The sequence below is a fragment of the Podarcis melisellensis genome (assembly GCF_964234715.1).
Source record: "Podarcis melisellensis genome assembly, chromosome: 2".
Taxonomy (NCBI): Eukaryota; Metazoa; Chordata; class Lepidosauria; order Squamata; family Lacertidae; genus Podarcis; species Podarcis melisellensis.
The window spans coordinates 58,651,429-58,671,926 of NC_138529.1; the positions used below are offsets into that span (position 1 = coordinate 58,651,429).

The 20,498-nt window shown below is 40.7% G+C and overlaps 1 protein-coding gene across 2 annotated transcripts in view; it reads left to right on the forward strand.

Annotated features, from left to right (window-relative positions):
• The window catches only part of SPOCK1 (SPARC (osteonectin), cwcv and kazal like domains proteoglycan 1), a 404,411-nt gene that overhangs the window by 231,075 nt on the left and 152,838 nt on the right, over window positions 1-20,498 (forward strand). The gene's annotated exons all lie outside the window — the stretch shown is intronic.

Here is a 20,498-nt window from a genome sequence, read left to right on the forward strand (position 1 = left end):
TCTACAGGGTGTTTCATCCAACTGTGCCTAAAAGGAAAATTTAGGAAGGGAAGATACTAATCATTGCAATAATTTCTTATCCTTGACCACTTTAAAGAGATGAAGTAGCATTTGGGGCATTCTGTCTCCTTTTTAGGCTTTCTGGATGGGTTTTAACGGTGTGTTATTGTTAGTTTTTTCCTGCCTGTGTGTGTATATATATATGTACACACACATATATAGACACCATTTGCATTTTCTTTTAAGATTTGTTAAAAATAAAGCCTATAAAATTGAACAATGTTTCATTAATCTATTTTTTAAATCACCTATATATACCCATGCTTCACTCTTTTATGTTCATGCTTTACCAGAATGTTAATTAAGAGCTGACTTGCGTCCAAGCACTCATTTGGGGGCAGTTTTCCCATGTATTAAATGTCTGACCCTTGTCTTTTTATAGCCAAGACAAGGTGAAATGGCACATGATTCTTGAGGCATTCCTCATTTAATTCTGAGCAACATACAAATGAGTAGCTATTTATGATTTTTATATTTATATTTTATTTATTAAATTTGAATCCACACTTCATCTGAAGCTCTCAGGGCAGTTCACAGCATTAAAATACAAGATAAAAGCACAAAACACATAAGAAAAACAAGAAGAAAAACAAAGTAAACCCTGTCGCCACTACCATCATACACACATACATACACACACACACACACACACACACGAAAGAGGCTGGTTGAAAAGGCACTTTTTTGCCTGGCACCTTAAAGGTGTATAATGAAGGTGGCAGGTGAGCTTCCCTCAGGAGAATATTCCACAAGTAGGGAACTACAACAAAGTCCTGTTCTCATGTAGCCACCTTCTAGACCTCTCATAGAGGAGGCACAGAAAGAAGGGCCTCCAGTGATGATCCAGGTCAGTTCATAGGGGGAGAGGCAGTCAATCCAGCTGGATGCTTACAGAAGCCCAGCAGCAGGACTCTACAATGGTCTTCTCCCATTGTTGTTTGCCAGGAACAGTTATTCAATGGTATAATGAACCTGGAAGTTTCACATAGCTATCTTGAGCCATAGCTACTGATAGATGCATCCTCCATCAATCTGTCTAATCCACATTTAAAGACATTTACCACATCTGTGGTAGCAAATTTCTTAAGTTCATAGGCATTGTGTGAAGAAATATTTTATATGTCCTAAATATTTGTTTCAATCTATTAAAGCAATGGTTTTTAACCAGTGTGCCATGGCACCCTGGGGTGCCTTGAATGTTGGTTGGGGTGCTGCAGGCAACACTGACCTCTGTCCCTCTTTCCTTCCATCCCTACATTGATGCTGTCTCACATCTCTGCCTCCCAAAACCTTGCACAGCTGTTCGTTGCAGCAAGCCTGGCTACAAACTCCCCAGTCAAATGGTGCCTCTAGGGCTGGCCCGGGGGTGCTTCCCAGGCCCCTGTGGGGCAGTGTGAGAATGCACCTCTCTTTGTGGGGGGGGGGGCAGCTCAGAGACAAGGAGTGGCAGCTGGACTGCCAAAGAGAGGAGAGAAGAGAGGATGCTGAAGGAACACTGCACAAGGAAGGGTTCAAAAAGGGTTGAGGAGCTGCCAACTCTGCAGACAGGGGGTGACATAACTGGGCTCCTGAGCCCCACAGGGATGCCACAGAAAGTATGTAGTTGGTCAAGGAAACTGTGGACCCAAAAAGGTTTAAAACCTCCGTATTAAAGCATTATTGGAACTGCATTCAAACAACTCAGGTAAAGTGCCAACCCTCCTCCTCTTCCTTTGCATATTTGGGAAGGAGCTTAGAAGCTTCCCCTTCTAATTGTAGTAAATAATACTTGGCTTATTTCTCTCAATGTAGCAAACTATGGTTAGTGCAAACCATAGTTTTCCCTCAATCCAGGGTCCCATACCCGGATCAAACCATGATTTGCCATACTGCCTTGAGAGCTAACTGTGTTCTGTGCAAAGTGCAATTAGTTGTATTTGGACAAAATTGTAAATTTATTGTTCGCTGAGGCATCTAAACTCTCATCACCTGTGAAGGAAGAGTAGGCAAGTGCCTGCAAGCCCAAATCTTACTGCTGCACATTATTATACTGACAAACCATGATTTGTTATTACATCCAAATTGAGCCTCTAACTTCTACACCCCAAGGGAAAACTTGAGAGTGGATCTGTGTCCCTTCGGGAGAGCTTTTGAGGCTGAGCAGTACAGGAAGTGATATTCCCAGGGAAGGGCTGGAGTTCAGTGTTACAGCATGTGCCTTGCATACAGAGAGCCCCTTGTTCATTCCCTGATATCTCCAGATAGGCCTGAAAAAGTATTTCTGTCTGAAACCCAGGAGAACTGCTGTGAGTAGCTAAGCATAGACAGTCATGAGCTAGATGTATCAATGTTCCTATTCATTTCTATTAAACCTGTACATACTTCTTTTTCATCCACTGTTGTAATTCTAGTTACACCAACAAAGACTGGAGCTTCCCTTGCCTGTGGAGACATTCTATAAATTTCAGTGGCTCAAAAGAAAACAATTCTGTAAACTACTGTTATTGGGATGTGTTTGCCAATGTACAGTTTCTCTAGCTACACTCCAAGTTACAAGAAAATGGAGAGTGCTCGTAACTACATTTTTATTTATACTGCTATGTTTTGAGATTTAGAGCTCTTTAAACTTTTGTTGCTGTAGAGTTGGTTTTAGAACCCAAAGAGAACATTCAAATATTGGATTCATCCCTTATGGGGGGAAAGAGTGGAGAGAATATATTCTGGTTTCAATAAATGAACATATGAGCAGTAACCAGTAAGCATTCTTTCTCTCCGGTCCATCCTATAATACTTCCTAATTTACATGAAATTTGCACGTGTACTGGAAGTGCAATGCGGGCCAGGACTGACTTCAGCATTTTAAAAGTTCTTCTTTTTATATTTATAATATAATTCCTTGCAGTAGGTTCCATACTTTACCATTAGCACTCACCAATTGTACATTTAAAAGTATCTGATCATGGTTTATATGATCAGGAGAAAGTTGATCTGGAGGTCAAGGAAAAATGTATTACCAGACATGAAAAGAAGAGAAACATATTGAAAAGCAGAAAGATGTATAAAGCACTGAATCTTTTGCCTATTTTACAAGATGGCTAGACAATTTATTACTATGCACTGGAGCTTCAAAGTTTATGACAAAGAAATAATAGCCAGCTAGAAATATCAAATATTTTGGTTCTTTCTCTGCTTACGGAAAATTGCAATAAAATGTCTGTAGGGTAGGTTCTGTTTGGACCTATTTTGCAGCAGTTTTGTTCAGTCAAATGCCCTTGAGAAGTTTATTTTTAAAATACATGAAATGGTGTCTGCAATTGCCCCATTTGTAAGTATGTCATTGGTTGAATTTTAACTATGTTACAGATATAGTATGTTAGTTGTTGTACATTTCTGCATTGAGACATGAATGAGTTGAATAGTAGGCAACGTTGAAGTTGTTATTTCAGCCAGATTGTTGATTTCCTTTAGAAAAATACTTCTAGTGGAGAAACCTTTTATCAGTTCACTTCCAGAACAGCTGCAGATGTGCTGCTGGTCTGGATTCCTACACACTTTTGGGGGGAAGTGAAATTTATTTCTAAGTAAAAGTATTTAGATTCAAAATTTAAGAATTTGTTTGAATTTTCTGATATTCCTTAATATTATCTGAGCTGTTCTTCACAATGTTTCCAGCAGGAGTGGGCAGAAGGTAGATCAGAATACGCTTGTAGATTTCTGGGTGATTTGAAGTCACTCCACAAGGATTTCTGACTCCAAAATGTCTAACAATTGAAACATTTTTATTCCAAATTAGAAATGTTTTTATTCCAAACACTTATTCCAAAAGAAATGAAGAAAGCTTTGGGGGAAACCTAGAATGGATTTTTGTGTGAAAGGCCCATGAGCTCAGTTCTGGTACTGAAGACAAATTCTTTAGAGGTGCCCTGTTCCTTACTTCTAAGCCACTGTTTTGTACTTGGCTTCAGCTGGTTTCAGCCTGGGGTCCTGGGGAAAAATAAAGTAGATCCCACAAGCAAGAAGTCCACTCACCCCTGACTTACAGTGTAATTGCCTTTTATTGTCTAAAAGTCCCTTTCCCCCAAGTCTAATGTGTTATCTTTCTATCTGTGTCTGAAGGTTTTAGCTTATGCCAGGGCAACTGGGGAGTCCTTTAGGATTAGCAAGCCTCAAATCTACTTTTCTTTCATCTTAAAAAAAATAAAAATGTCTCTGGCAATTAGGAAGCCATTTCACTGTTGCACTGTGGTACAGTTCTACTGCATTGCAACAATATGATTGAACAAACATCCATGTTTTACAGATTTGGCAGCAAAATGCAGTACATGCCCCAATATGAATGTTTGTGATTTCTAAATAGTTGTAGCAGCTCTGTGGAAAGATGGCACTTCGTTGTGCAAGATGTTTCACTATTAGAGGTGCTTTGTGGAACAATAGCCAGTGTCCTGTGCTGTAGCAAACCAGAACTTTCTATCCTAAGCAGGGTGGGCAAGACTTTGTATGGGGGAACTAGATGAGAAACAGTAAGTTGGTCAATTCTTTAAGTGGGAGGCCATGTGCAATTAAGCCTCACCATTGTGAATAATCATAATCTATTCATAGGGGGAGAGATGTGTATGTTGTTACCAAGTATTCATTTTACATGTGCCCCATGCCTTTTGGCTCTAGAAATCTCAATACTTAACTGGAAAGCTTGCAAAGCAGAAGCACAAACACCCAGGGCAAGAAAGCTTCCCTTGGCATTTAATGACCTTGATGAAATTGACCAATGAAATGCACACAGTGGGTATGTAAGCCAGTGCCTTTCTCTACTGCCTAATCTCTGGCCAAATTAAGCCACCCCTGATATTTCCTAGTTTACAGTGTAAGCTTAGCAATGGGGCTTACTTGCAGGTAAGTGAGTTTGTAGTCTTGGTCATCTTCAATTCCTGAAGGAGGAAATGGCATGCACCAGCGCCACTGGAAGGCACATGAGTGCCAAGTAACATGTGGGTCATTCCACATCATTTCAGCAAGGTCATGTCACCCTCCATCTCAGATGTTGATGAAATTTGGTGTACACCCTTCCCTTATGGTTGAAAGAAACCCCCTTAAATTGTTTCCCTCTGTCTCAAATGGTTTTGTAGCACTTCAAAGTTTCATTAAATCTGTGTTGTCTGTCACTCTTGAGAACCTCAGCACAAGATGCCCTTGTGTACATTTTATTTATTTTTTCTCCATAACAAATGATGACCAAGTTTCATCAAAATCTGAGATGGTGGGTGACAAAACCCTTGTTTTTTGCATTGATTTGATGTGGAATAACCCATTAGGGATAGGATCCTCCGCTGTAAGTAGGTACACCGAATCATTTCTACACCACAACAGTCCTTTGCCCTCAGCAAGAAAGCAATAACCATTTGGTGTACAGTACAGTGGTACCTCAGGTTACATATGCTTCAGGTTACAGACTCTGCTAACCCAGAAATAGTACCTCAGGTTAAGAACTTTTCTTCAGGGTGAGAACAGAAATTGTGCTCCGGCAGCACAGCAGCAGCAGGAGGCCCCAATAGTTAAAATGGTGCTTCAGGTTAAGAGCAGTTCCAGGTTAAGTACGGACCTCCGGAACAAATTAAGTACTTAATCTGAGGTACCACTGTACATAACTTTAGGGCCTCCCAGTACTGTAGATTCTCCTCTTCCTTTGTTCTGGGTAAATTCCTCCCCTTATGTAGTCTAAGCTTCTCTTCTTTGAGTCTTCAGCATAGAGACTATGAGGGATCTCCACAGATTTTTTTTCCAGTCTTAGTCAGCCTTTCTCTGCCTCCTAGTTTTCTCCACAGTATCTCTTCTTCCTTTTTGTTGCTCTATATTCTGTTCACTTTGGGCCTGAATTCTTCTCTCTAAGCCTTCACCAAGGGATGTCCTAGTTTTCTTTTCCCCACTGTCTCTTTCCTCCTCTATTCCTCTAAGCAAGTTAAGCCAAGCCTGCTCCCAGCCAGCACTGTTTAAGTCTAACCTCTAACTCTGGTTTAACTCCTTGCATGCCTGCCTGGTGTCTCTTGCCCTCCTTCCACCATTTGTTTTAGATCCTTTCCTCTACTGGCTTCTGAAGTTAAACCTGAGATTGCTGCTCTAATTTTAAGCTGCCAGCATATCCATTCTTTTACTTCTGAAATAGTTTACATACCAATCAATCTTTTTTCTAATGTTGTAATACATTTCTACATTATTTAATTCTAAACACTGAATTATTGTCTGGCTGATAAATCTCCCTGATGCTAGCGTGCTTGGAAGTGCCAGAAATAAAACTGCTAGCACATTTTGCAAAGCTAAGCAGGGTCTGGTATGGTTTCAAATTGGATGGTGGGCCACCGTGTTGAGATTACTGCATTGCAACGGGTTGGACTAGATGAGCTTCAGGGGTCCTTCCAGCTCTCCAATTCGATGATTCTGTGCTTCTAATGTTAATGTAAGTGTAATTTGCCCTATCGTACATCCAAAGATATATGTATCAGTTGAGTGTAGTATGCTTTGGATTCCATGTACATGTGTAGAAAGGACACATGATAACGTCTGTGCATATGCACTTTTGCAAAAAAAAAACACCAATTGCCATATTTTTCCCTCTTTAATACACCCCCATGTATAAGACCACCCCTATTTTTTGAGCCCAAAATTAAGAAATAAATAATCGCAACATTCCATGTATAAGATGACCCCCAATTTTAAACTTAAAAAAATTGGGGGGAAATATAGTCTTATACAGTGGTACCTCGGGTTGCATACTCTTCAGGTTACATACTCCACTAAGCCAGATATAGTGCTTCAGGTTAAGAACTTTGCTTCAGGATAAGAACAGAAATCGTGCTCCGGCGGCACGGCAGCAGCAGGAGGCCCCATTAGCTAAAGTAGTGCTTCTGGTTAAGAACAGTTTCAGGTTAAATACGGACCTCCGGAACGAATTAAGTACTTAACCCGAGGTACCACTGTACATGGAAAAATACAGTGTGCTTTTATGGGAGCAGGGAAAGAATTGCAGTAATGATCTGAACTAACCTGTGAACCAACAAATCAGAAAACCCTACCCTCATGAAAATTCCTGACCCTAGAGATGTAGTGCCAGTTTTGACAAGAATAATAAGGAAGATTTACCCATCATTGCACTTAAACATCTCTGTTGATTATCCCAAAATATCCTAGAAAGAATACAGGTCAGTAGCTGGAGCACTTCAGTGTTTTGCTTCCAGTAAGCATTCTCCCTTCTTTATTCAAGCTCTTACTTGTCCAGCTATCTTCCCTAGCCATTATGTTAATCTTAACAGTTTGCCCATTTCAGAACTCAGTAGATAGTTGTCATGTTAGCAGTGTGTTGTTAACTGTAGCTGAGAAATCCACAAAACTGGTTCTTTGATTTGAATGCTTTTTGTCTTTCCCCCTGTATTTGTCTTATTATCATCAAGCTCTTAAGAGGCAGAAAAGGGCAATGTGAACTCCTTTCACACTGGGGACATCACTGTAAATTAGTTGTAAGTAGATGGTTGTCATAAGTGTCTTCCTTTGGACAAGTCTTGAGAGACCACTACTAAAGAGCAATAAAAAGGTTATGCTAGTAAATATATGCTAAGATTCTTTTAGTGCATCCTTTGTGCTTAGGGAGAGAATTAAGATTACACATGCTGCAATAACTCTGACATTTTCTTGACTGATGAATGCTTCGTTGAGCAACCTTCATGTTTCATTACTGCATGGTTTGACTACATTATTATTATTAATCATTTCAAAATAAACATCACCCATCACACCTATCAGTTTCCAGCATGAGCAAAAAGTGATACAAAGGCAGTCATGACATAATCTTGAAGGTTCTCGCCATTTTAAATTGCACCAATTCCCTGTATACCCAACTCTACATTTCTTGGCTGTAAAAACAACAGCTGTCCAGCATGACTCTTGCTTAAACTAGAGACCAGACATGATGCTCTAGGGCAAGGTTGAAACAAGTATTGTACAAGGCAGATCTAACAGTCTATGGCCTTTCTAATGTGTTGTGGGGTGTTATTGTTTTGTCATTGTTGTTGTCTTATGTATTTTGTGTTTTTATACTATAAACCACCCTGTGAAGGTTGACATATAAATTTAATAAATAATAATAAAAAGAAAGGTATTGGAATATTAGGCACCATTATACACTCCAATTACGGTATTTGACTCACACCAGCATTCAGGCCAGTTGCATTTTGTACCAGCTGTAGATTCTGAAACATCTTAGTGACACCCCCACATAAAGTGATTGTAGTAGTCCAGCATAAAAGTAACCAGGGCATGTATAACTGGGCAAGATCCACTTTCTCTAAAGAAAGTCACAATTGATTAATCACTATAAGGCTCTGATACAAGGTACCTCTGTCTGCCAGTTTCCTAGTTCTTTCCTCAGCTAGACTATCAAGATTTAGCTTGAGGATCACAAAAATGTAACTGATTCTACTATGTCAATTGACCATTGGGTCAATTGACTAAAATGTTTCCAGCAAGACGAGGGCTTCCATAATTCCATGGTTCATTGTGATAGGGACATGCTGCCTAAAGTTCCCCATAATGTTTTAAACATATTTACAGTTATAACAGTAGTGAGTGGCGTAGGGGAGTGTTGTCACTCAGCTGCCCTCCTGTTGGCTGCATTGCTGCTGCTGACCAGAAGCAAGGAGTAAAAACAAGGTGGCAGTGAGGTTGGCGTGGTAGTGCACATGCACCACCACCATGCCAACCTCCCCACCTTCTAACCCTAGCCTCTCTACTTCCCAGTAAGCAACAGCAGCATGAATGTCCAGAGGTCAGGTGAACATCATGCTATCCGCTACTGAGTTATGATAACTGTGACGTAGCTGGCAGTGATGCTGAACACAACTATTTATTTTTATTGTTTATCCATGACTAAAATTGGCTGAGCAATTCACTCAAAAAGAAATTGTTATTTAATGTTCACAAATGACCACCAATGTTGCTTCAATCATTTTTTATTTATACAATAATCTACTTACGAGAGTTTCTAAATTTATTGCTTTCCCCCCTGTAAAGCCTCGGGACATGAATGTGTTGAGCAGAAAAGTCTTTTTAGTGCTAATAAAAGGCATGCTTTTATAATATTGAAATTGAAGTTTACAGGGAAGGGATTTTTATTAAAGCCTTTCTTCAATTCCTAACATCCATACTATATTGGAGGGAAAGTGTTAAACGTACAGCCTTTTAAATTACTATCTTTGGGCAGATGATATTACAAACTCCTGTAGCAGTATAAATTATGAACACAAAATATTTCATTCATATGAAATATGCAGATTACCCTCTTTAAAATATTACAGCTCCTTTCAAGGTGGTCAGTATATAAAACCTTTTCTGCAGCTTTTTATCCATTATGAATTAGGAGTTTTCTTCTCATAGTGCTATATCATGTTAAACATAATCAGATTGTAACAGACCTTGATTTCATTTTTTTAAAGTGGAATCTACAGAGGAGTGTTTTTATCTTTTTAACTGCTTTGGAAAGGTCATTCTTCCTTTCTACACACAGGCCTAATTTGCCCAACTGTTTCATAAATTCATTCACAAACCATAACATGTGTGAAGTACCAACAATGGAATCTTGAACATTCTACATACCAATTGTTGGAACATGTTCCATTAATTTCTGGAAGGCTTACTTCTCCTCTGAGGTATGGTTGGTGGTATCTCTCTTTGCTTTTTGACACCAACCGAAAGTATGTTAGTTCAATCAGGGATTTATGGAATGTTTAGTGTTCGGACTAAAGCACTAAGATGTGTTTTAGTGGTTCTTGCTCCTCTGATCTGCCCCCCCCCCCATTTTATTCTATGATGGTCCCGTTGCTAATATCCATTTTAACTGAAAGGTGATAGAGGAGGAGGTTCAGCACATGGGAATGTTGTACTCCTTAAAGTTCAAACCTGCACCTAAACAAGTGACCAAATCTAACAGGGGCATGGCAAAATTATGTGAGTGTTTTGATATGGGAAAGGCAAATCAGTACTCCATTTCTATAGCCATCTTCTCTGGTGCTTAAGCAACAGTCTGCATTTACCAAACAGCTGAACATACAAATTATGAATTTGCCCTCACTTGAGATCAAGTGTTCAAGTATCCCCAAAGCAGACTAGCTAAGTTGGTAGTGATCCAAATACAAAAAGGAACATAACAAGATCTATGTGTGTCCTGATGTTTCAGATTCCCCACGTCTCCAAGCAGCTGTTGTCATTGCCTGATATACTGCCCCCAAATTCAGGGGTGGGTGGGGGTTTAAAACTGATTCCAACACAATAAACAGAGATTTGTGTTACCAAACAAAAACAAAGCTGTAGTGAAGTATATCCATGCAAAGGATCATTGACATCAAAGGCTCAAGACATCAACACTGCACATTCAAAGGTCATGAGGCTTTCGACAGGCCAAGCAGGAGTCAATTTAGGCTTCGGTCCTGTAAACACATACCTGAAATGAAGCACTGCCAAACTAAATGGGACTTACTTCTGAGTAGACATATGTAGGACTGTGCTGTCAAGAGTTGTAACACTAAATAATTGAGTGCACACCCAGAGCTGTTGGACATGCAGAGATGCAAATGACAGTCTCCTTCTCGGAAGGTGGGTAACTGTGCTGCATCTGGAATGATTGAATGATCCAGTTATAGTCTATGCAGAGATGTGGTACAGCTTCCCCTGTCAGTGCGGTCTTGATTATTTTATTTATTTATTGCAGGATACTAGCAGTTTTCTAACAGGAGAGCAGAGGAACAACTGGCTTAAACATAGGAAAATCCCAACAAAGAATGCTTTATAAAGCACGTGGATTAAGCAGGGGTGGCCCAGCCCTTTCCCCCACCTGAGGTGAAATGGGAAGCTGCCATACATCACCACCACAGCCTTGCTTATCGGGGTTGTGCTGTGGCAACAGTAGCTTCCGGTGAGATCTCACAAGAGAAGATCTCACTGGAAGCCACAGCAGCAGCTGTGCATCCCCAGTGGTAGCAGAGGTGGGCAGGAGCAGTCTTCTATCCAGCTTTGCTTGCCAATTATTTGCTGTGGTCCTGATGCAAATTCCACCCACCTACAATCTGCTACTTGCATTACGAGAAAAGCTTCATTGATGCATACTGTGACTTCCCTCCTGATGCAAGTAGCAGCTACTAAGGGATTTTTTTTTTTTTATGGAGACCATATTGTCGAAGTTAAGCTCCCCCTCTCCATTCCTTGTGGTTCTATTGCTTCTCCTCCGATACCATGCTTTAAAAATCTTTGCCTTAATTGCAGTCACACTCTTTTTAAAGTGAGTTTTCACAATGTAATCTGATTCCAAGAGAAGTATCATCCAGCAATCACCAAACATTTCTGCTTTTATGTATGAGGAAAGGATGTGTGTACATTGAGTGGTTAATGTGCATAACAACCAGTCATTGTGCACATTCCCCAGGCCCCTATGCATAATGACTGGAGAATGTACAAAATATATTCACATTCTGCAAGGCCTATTGGAGATTCTGTACATGTACACAATTCCCTCTTGATGGACAGACCATGAGTCCTGGTGAATGTGCACAGTGACTGGTTGTTATGCATATTAATCGCTCAACTTACATTCCTACTAACACACATATTCCTCTGGGATTGGCAGTGTGGCACCCTCCAGAAGTTACTGGATTCCAGTTCCTGTAAACCCCAGTCAGACTCAGGGAAGATGAAATCCAAAAGCAACTGGATTGTTTGGTTGTGCATACACACATTCTACAAAGCTCATGGTAAAATCCTGAGTTGTCAATACTAAAATAAAAGGATTTAATGCAGGAACATTTTTCTGTTTGACATATGTGGTCTTACCACATTTATCTTCTAATCTGTTACTTCCCAGTACTTTCATTTTTCAGTTTCCTCTCATCTCCTTTTTCATTAATAAGCCTGCAATTGCCTGCTTAGCATTCTGCCAAAACTCATCACGAGTTCAACCCACAGATTTTCAATTTAGTCATTTTCTATCAGATTAATTTGACCAATGAACCATGAATGACATTATTTATGGGCATCAGCCATATAAGTGCAGTCTCTTTCAGGCTCTGAGCTTATGGGTTATATTAATGCTGGTCTAAGATTAAACCACATGGATTTGCTTGTTTAAAATAGATGCACTGATATGCCATTGTTTAGTTATAAATTACAGTATTTCCAAAAGCCACTAATCTGGTCTGTACCATGGTGAAAGAAAAGCACCATATTTCACATTTAGGAGAAATAGATAGTTTCATATTGTGAAGTCAAAGAACATAAACTTAACAGGATCATGTGTGTCCTTTTTAGCTCCTTAGGGCAATAAGACACTGCTGTCCTGATAATTTCAATGCTACCTTCTTGCCATCTGCAGCAGTGGCCATGAAACAGAGCTAGCCAGAGGGCCGACCCCCCATCCCCAGTAAGCTACTCCAGCGACAACAGGTAGGGTGCAAGAGCCCTCTGTTCTAGAACCTCTGCACCTTGCAGTACAGTTATTCAATATGTATTTTCATGCTTATGTAGTTTGCTGCCGCCGCCTGTTGATCTGTATGCACAAAGCAGCTCACAACATATCAAATGAAGAGCAATAACAATTTCAAAAAACATATTAAGAGCAATTACAATTAATCATAATGCCAATAGTGCATCGATGTGTGTAACATTCTGTAAAGCAATACCTACTTTAACAGGCTGAAATTAAACAGGAGAGAATATAAAACCTAATAGAGGAATAAAAGCAACAGCACAGATGGTCCAAAATAACTTCATACCACTAGGCATTCCACAAAGGTTCACAATTAGCTGACCTGTGTTAGATGGCACTTTTCCACTGTCTCACCAGCCATCTCTTCTACCAGCTCATTCCCCATTTCTTACTGGGGGAATAAATATTACTCCTCCCCCCCCCCCCAAGCATAGACTCAGTTTTGTTATTGCTCAATTTCTCTTATTTAGTTTGCTAGTTAATTAGCTGGGTGAGTTCATTGAGAGTCCTTATTCTCTGAGCTTCCAAAGTAGTTTGTAGAAAGAGTAGGTCACAAATTATCATATTTAATCCATGGATGTGTGCGTGTAAAATTAAATATATAGGTGCGTGATGAGCATTTCTGCCTTCTCTGACAACGAAACAGCGTATCTTTATTTTATTCACACAAGGAACCTACTACTTGCTTATTTTTTTCCCCTTTTGCCTCAAGCCTAGCCAAAGAAACTTTTAAGATTGTATTTAACTTTTCTTGCAAGCCTGAATTCATTCTGAGCTTTGGTCTGCCTGACCTTCTCCTTGCAACTGTTGGCTACTCATGTATACTCTTCCTTTATGATTTCCCCTTTCTTCCATTTCTTATAAATGCCCTTATTAAAGCTCAGCTCATTTGTAAGCTCCTTATGCAGCCACACTGGTTTTTTTAGATGCCTCCCACTTTTCTTTCTCACCGGAATTGTCTGTATTTGTGCCTTGAATATTTGCCTTTAAGAAGTTCCCATCCATCTTGGACTTCCCTTTCTTTTAGTATTTCTGATCAGGGGCTCTCACCTAGAAGTTCCTTAAGCTTGTTGAAATCAGGTTTCTTAAAGTCTAAAGTGCATGTCCGACTATACGTAGCTTTCCATTGCTTCTGTATCGTGAAACACAAGAGGACACAATCACTTCCTCCCAAATTTTATAGTACTTCCAACTCATCAATCAGTTCTTCCCTATTGGTGAGGAGCAGGTCCAAGAGAAATGATACTCTTGTTGCTTCTTTCACCACCGAGGAAATGAAACTGTCAGTGTGGTAATTGAAGAATTTGTTGGACCTTACGTTTCCTGGCAGAGTTTGAGTTCTAGTCCCTGACACTGCAGCAGCTCCCTCCCAGGCCATGTCTCTTGGTTCTAAGCACAGCATGAAGCAGCACTCCGGGCCTCCCCCTCAATATCCCCTGCTAAACACCCTCGCAGATGTCCCTGTTTACAAGTCCTGTTCACGATCTCCCATAGGATCAAAATCTGCGAGCTACCCTTTCTGATAGTTGCAGCTAAACTATTTTGAAAGCTCAGCAGAGAAGTCTTGATGATTATGAGCTGCTGTTTGGAAGTGGGTGGTAGGGGAGAAGCCTGGTGGATGCCCAAGGAGTTGCTATGCAGACTGTTTTTTAGTGAAACAGTAATTGGTTCCATGGCATCTAGAAACATGCCTGAGAATGCTTAGTGATGTGCCCATTGGGGCCATTTTGTAGATTGGTTCCCACAGGACACTTCATTGTCTTCACAATAAATACTCTCTGACAGTTCATCTTGGAGTCCCTTTGATTTTGTCACCATCTAACCTGCCTAGGAGCTGGGGACTTTGCAAAGAAATGACTGCATCCCTTTAGTGTAAAAATAAGTGGTGCCTCATATATCTGAGTCAACATGACCCTATACAACCTGCCTTTAAACAAGTGTGTGTGTGTGTGTGTGTGTGTGTGCATGCGCACACACACACACGCCATTCCTACTGCTAGAGGCTTTTGTAGTCATGTGCAATTTTGTATTGATGCTTTCCTTGTTGAAATGGAAAATAAGCTGCTCCATTACTGTGTTCTTCAGTGGAGTCCAGCTGTTTTCCCTGAGATGAATAGCATGGTTTATATGTATTAATTACACATATTCATTTAAAGAAAATACACATTTCTGTGTGATACCTTATTCTACAACTCCCTTGCATTTAAGAAAATGCTTTTGTCTCCCAACAGCTGCCGTCAGGAAATCAGTTATTTTGAAACTAATCTGAGCCCAAACAAAACTAGTTTTCTTGTTTCCTAAAGTATTTGCCTTTTCATTTTTTTGGTTTTGTTTTGTGTACTCACTATGACAAAGAAAAACAACAATGATTGGTGTAGTTGTGTGTTTTTCGGGGGGGGGGGGGGAGCACATTTATAAACCAGCCTGAAGACACTTAAGCCTTAAATTACACTCTTAAAATGCATTTTGTTTTCAGCTTGATGCCTGTGGCTTGGTTGATAGAAGCCAAGGAAAATGCAAAAATGCAATAGGATCCACTCTGGGCGGCTCCCAATCAAGTGTTAAAAACAGTACAGCATTAAATATTAAAAACTTCCCTGAACAGGGCTGCCTTCAGATGTCTTTTAAAGATAGGATAGTTGCTTATTTCCTTCACATCTGAAGGGAGGCTGTTCCACAGGGTGGGCGCCACTACCGAGAAGGTTCTAGGCGCTGGATCTCAGTGTCTGGCTGAACGATGGGGGTAGAGTCGCTCCTTCAGGTATACAGGACCGAGGCCGTTTAGGGCTTTAAAGGTCAGCACAAACACTTTGAATTGTGCTTGGAAACGTACTGGGAGCCAATGCAGATTTCTCAGAACCAGTGTTATGTGGTCCCGGCGGCCACTCCCAGTCACCAGTCTAGCTGCCGCATTCTGGATTAATTGCAGTTTCCAGGTCACCTTCAAAGGTAGCCCCACGTAGAGCGCGTTGCAGTAGTCCAAGTGGGAGATAACCAGAGCATACACCACTCTGGCGAGACATTCCGCGGGCAGGTAGGGTCTTAGCCTACGTACCAGGTGGTACCAGCTGGTAGACAGCTGCCATGTCACAGAATTAACCTGCGCCTCCTTGGACAGCTGTGAGTCCAAAATGACTCCCAGGCTGCGCACCTGGTCCTTCAGGGGCACAGTTACCCCATTCAGGACCCGGGAATCCCCCACACCCGCCCGCCCATAAAGGGATAAAGAATATAAGGCATTAAGGGTGATAAGAGTTGCAGAACTGGTTTATCATATATCTATTGAGAACAAGATTTTGAAAAGTAACCATGGCAAAATGACAGCTTGAGGAGAAGCACTGGAAAACCATAATTATTGGTAAAATTATACGTAGGTCCTACTATCCAAATGCTCATTATATGAAAATTCACTTATCTAAACGCAAGGAATTAGTACCTAAACCTCACTATACACACAGCAGATTCAGCTATCTAAACAGCCGGACCTGTGTGTAGTGCTGTAAACTAATAAGGAGCCTTAAACAAGCCTTCCCTTTTTGTGTTTTGCTGGTGTGCAGCAGCTGTTTTGCCAGAAACAATAGTGGGGGGGGGGGAGGGAAGGAAGAGATTGGACCAATAAGAGAGCATTTTTTCACCTTATTGCTTGCCTTTTGCAAGGTTTCAGAGCATTTTCCTGGGTTTGCCTGGGCTTTTTCATCATTTTGGACTCAAAGTTCCATGGTCAGGAACACATTAGAAATTTCTCCATAGGAACCAATGGAAATTGTCAACTCATTGTGCAAACGCTTGTCTAACAATGACATTCCAGCCATGAATGAAGGCTTAGAGGAGGCCAAAGTAGGATGTGGCCTGGGGAGAATCCTAAGGACCAGATCAAGGCACTTGGAGGGCCTCATTTGACTCTCAGGGCTGTCCCCCAGCCCTGTTGTTAACCATTCAAAATCTGTGTGAGTACTTGATATGAATGGTGTTTGAATGGTTGCATGTGATGATACAACGAGCTGCATTTAACAGTAATATCCTAATTTGATGCAACTATTTGTTTGAATGTATCCTAAAAAGATGTTTAAAAGTTTATTTTTAAGACACTTTAGTTCAGCCATACTGAGGCCAGCCAAACTCAATTGACAATACCCAGCACAACTGAATTCCAGGAGCTTTAGGATAATTAGAGAACTTCCACTGGAAAAATACAGATCCTAGGGGCAACATGTCCTTTGTTCCCAGTTGCAACCCTTTCTTTCCTACTGTACACCTAAATGTATGGTACTTTGTTGTTGTTGTTTAGTCGTTTAGTCGTGTCCGACTATTCGTGACCCCATGGACCAGAGCATGCCAGGCACTTCTGTCTTCCCCTGCCTCCCGCAGTTTGGTCAGACTCATGTTTGTAGCTTCGAAGACACTATCCAACCATCTTGTCCTCTGTCGTCCCCTTCTCCTTGTGCCCTCCATCTTTCCCAACATCAGGGTCTTTTCCAGGGAGTCTTCTCTTCTCATGAGGTGGCCAAAGTATTGGAGCCTCAGCTTCACGATCTGTCCTTCCAGTGAGCACTCAGGGCTGATTTCCTTAAGAATGGATCGGTTTGTTCTTCTTGCAGTCCATGGGACTCTCAAGAGTCTCCTCCAGCACCATAATTCAAAAGCATCAATTCTTCAGCGATCTGCCTTCTTTATGGTCCAGCTCTCACTTCCATACATCACTACTGGGAAAACCTAGCTTTTACTATACGGACCTTTGTTGGCAAGGTGATGTCTGTACTTTTTAAGATTCTGTCTAGGTTTGTCATTGCTTTCCTTCCAAGAAGCAGGTGTCTCTTAATTTCGTGGCTGCTGTCACCATCTGCAGTGATCATAGAGCCCAAGAAAGTAAAATCTCTCACTGCCTCCATTTCTTCTCCTTTTATTTGCCAGGAGGTGATGGGACCAGTAGCCATGATCTTCTTTTTTTTGATGTTGAGCTTCAGACCATATTTTGCGCTCTCCTCTTTCACCCTCAATAAAAGGTTCTTTAATTCCTCCTTAGGAATTAAAGTAAGGTACTTACTTTTGTACATTGCAGTGTCTCCTTCCTTTATTTCGTTTACTTGCATAGAAAAGCTCAGCCAAAGCCTTGAGAAAGAAATATAGTCTCCTGACCCCACAAGATGCAAGGAATTAATATAGCTGTGAGCTGACCCTGGCAGCTGCAAGCCAGACTGGATGTGCATTAATAGGCTGCTGGTTGATCACTGTGTCCCTGTTTTGCAAGCTACTCGTGTGTGCACGAATAGCTTGCAGAATGCAGACCATGTTGTAGCATATTGCAATACTACAATGTATTATCGAGAGACACTCCAAATGAGAATTGCAGTTTTCTTCCAAAACTGAACTTTTAATGATTTGCCATGATACTTTTGTTCTGGTGAGCCTATCATAGTTTATACCATAACAACAAGAAGAAAATCCTAATAAAGACATTACATATCTAGGATGGCAGTTTGGAGTGTTGTCTTGTTAATTTACTTGACCTCTATCATTCGGCTTTTGATTACCAGGCAACCTATCTTCTTTCATTAACAATCTCCCAAAAAATCCTGAATAATTACCTTTTATCAGTAGTTACCATCAACTACCAGGGACTAATTAATGTCAGGAGTAAGTCAGGATGTTTAATTCATTCTAGGATTGTATTTTATGCCAATTCATTGGGTGTCAAAAAGATTGCTTAAGAACTTTCAGTACTAAGTTACATTACTCCCACTAGTAGCACAGTAGTGGGACTTCACAATGCCTAGAGATGTCAAATGATGATGCAAGCAACATTTGACTTTCTGAATGATTTCTTATGCCCAATTCTTTTTGCACCTTAATACTTGTTTTGCTTTTGATGCTTCGGTTTTCCATTTGCAGCCATCCAGTTCTACAAGAAGTCTGTTGTTGTTTGTTGTTTAGTCATTTAGTCATGTCTGACTCTTCGTGACCCCATGGACCAGAGCACGCCAGGCACTCCTGTCTTCCACTGCCTCCGCAGTTTGGTCAAACTCATGCTGGTAGCTTCAAGAATGCTGTCCAACCATCTCATCCTCTGTCATCCCCTTCTCCTTGTGCCCTCAATCTTTCCCAACATCAGGGTCTTTTCCAGGGAGTCTTCTCATGAGGTGGCCAAAGTATTGGAGTCTCAGCTTCAGGATCTGTCCTTCCAGTGAGCACTCAGGGCTGATTTCTTTCAGAATGGATAGGTTTGATCTTCTTGCAGTCCATGTGACTCTCAAGAGTCTCCTCCAGCACCATAATTCAAAAACATCAATTCTTCGGTGAGCAGCCTTCTTTATGGTCCAGCTCTCACTTCCATACATTACTACTGGGAAAACCATAGCTTTAACTATACAGACCTTTGTCAGCAAGGTGATGTCTCTGCTTTTTAAGATGCTATCTAGGTTTGACAAGAAGTCTAAAAGATGTCTTTTATTTTATATTATTATGCTTCTTACATTGTACAAGCTTCATACATTTACCAAGATTCTGCCGTCACTGAACTTACAGTTGTCCACAGGGATATTTCCAGCAGCTGATTACAGGTGCTCTGTATCAAATGCTTCTGAGCAGAACAAGGTGAACATAGCCCTAGATGCAGCCTGTTGCAATCCATGAGAGCAAAGTTGTTTTTACTCCGGTCCTTCTAACGGATGCCTTCCCCTTCCATTGCCCCAAGGTGATAGAACTTACCTTCACCTAGGCAAAGGGGATTGCCCAGTTTTACTTTCACATTGAGAAAGTGACTGAGACTCCCAAACACCAGCATCCCCACTGGGAAAGAGAAACTGCTTGTGCCCAGGACTACACATGCTGGCAGCTGAAGTTCCAGTTCTCCACCACATCAGTAAGAAACTGATGCACTTCATCTGTCTCCGCCTTCACCGGCCCATATGTACATTTATTTAGAGAGAGTTGGAAGCAACACAAGTGCTGTTGCTACTTCTCTTGCTTTTGGGTGATTTGGGTTTCTTTTGGACAAATGCAAAGGTGATGGTGCAGTCCTAGTGCTTTAGTCTTTAAAGTTAAGGGTGTGTAGTAAACCAAGAACAAGTGTTACAGATTGTGATCATCAGTAGTTTTGCATTTACATGTGTGGCATGTAATGTGTTTATATATTTATTCCATTTCTACTTCCCTTTCAGTGCAGAAGGATCTCCAAAGCAGCTTAACACAACAATTAGAAATACTGTTATGCTATTCACAGTCATTAAAATCACTTCAAAACACAAATTCCAAAACTTGTAAAATGAAGGGTTTTGTGTGTTTTTTTTAAAAAAGCAGAGGTGTCCACTAACTGCACCAACCCACTATGCATGAAGTAGAAATGTTGTCATCCTCCACAGCACTTGGATAGCTTCGTGGGTGCTCTTAACCAGGGAGTTTTACAGATAAGGGGGAGCCATTTTAAAAACTCTGTTGCTTGTAGCTACCTTCTGAGGTACAGAAACCTGACACAAATAAAATAAAATATTATTGGCTGGCCATAAATATAGTGGGAGATTTGTACAGAACTTATTTGGCATTTAAACGATTAAAAAGAGTGAATTTCAGAGCCTGTCTGAAAAAGACAAAGGCACACTGAAAAGTGGAGGCTCTTTTTGAAAATAAGAAAAATGAAAGCAAAACTAAGCAGATTGTTTTGTCTTGGCTCTAGCGTTAATGCCAAAGATATAATGAGATAATAAATTGCTGCAGAATTTGAGCTATATATAGAACAGAAAGAGCTACTTGAACTTCATCAGTCTGCAAATGGACTAAAATAAAGCTCTGAGGGAACACAGAAGATACAGCAAGTTGTAAGACAGCACATGTTGAAAGAGCTACCTGAGTGACAGGAAGACAAAAACTACAGAGAAGAACAAGACAGGTCCAGTGTGTGACATTTGTATAAGTCAAGATAACTACGGTATATTTTTGTGCAGCAGAATGG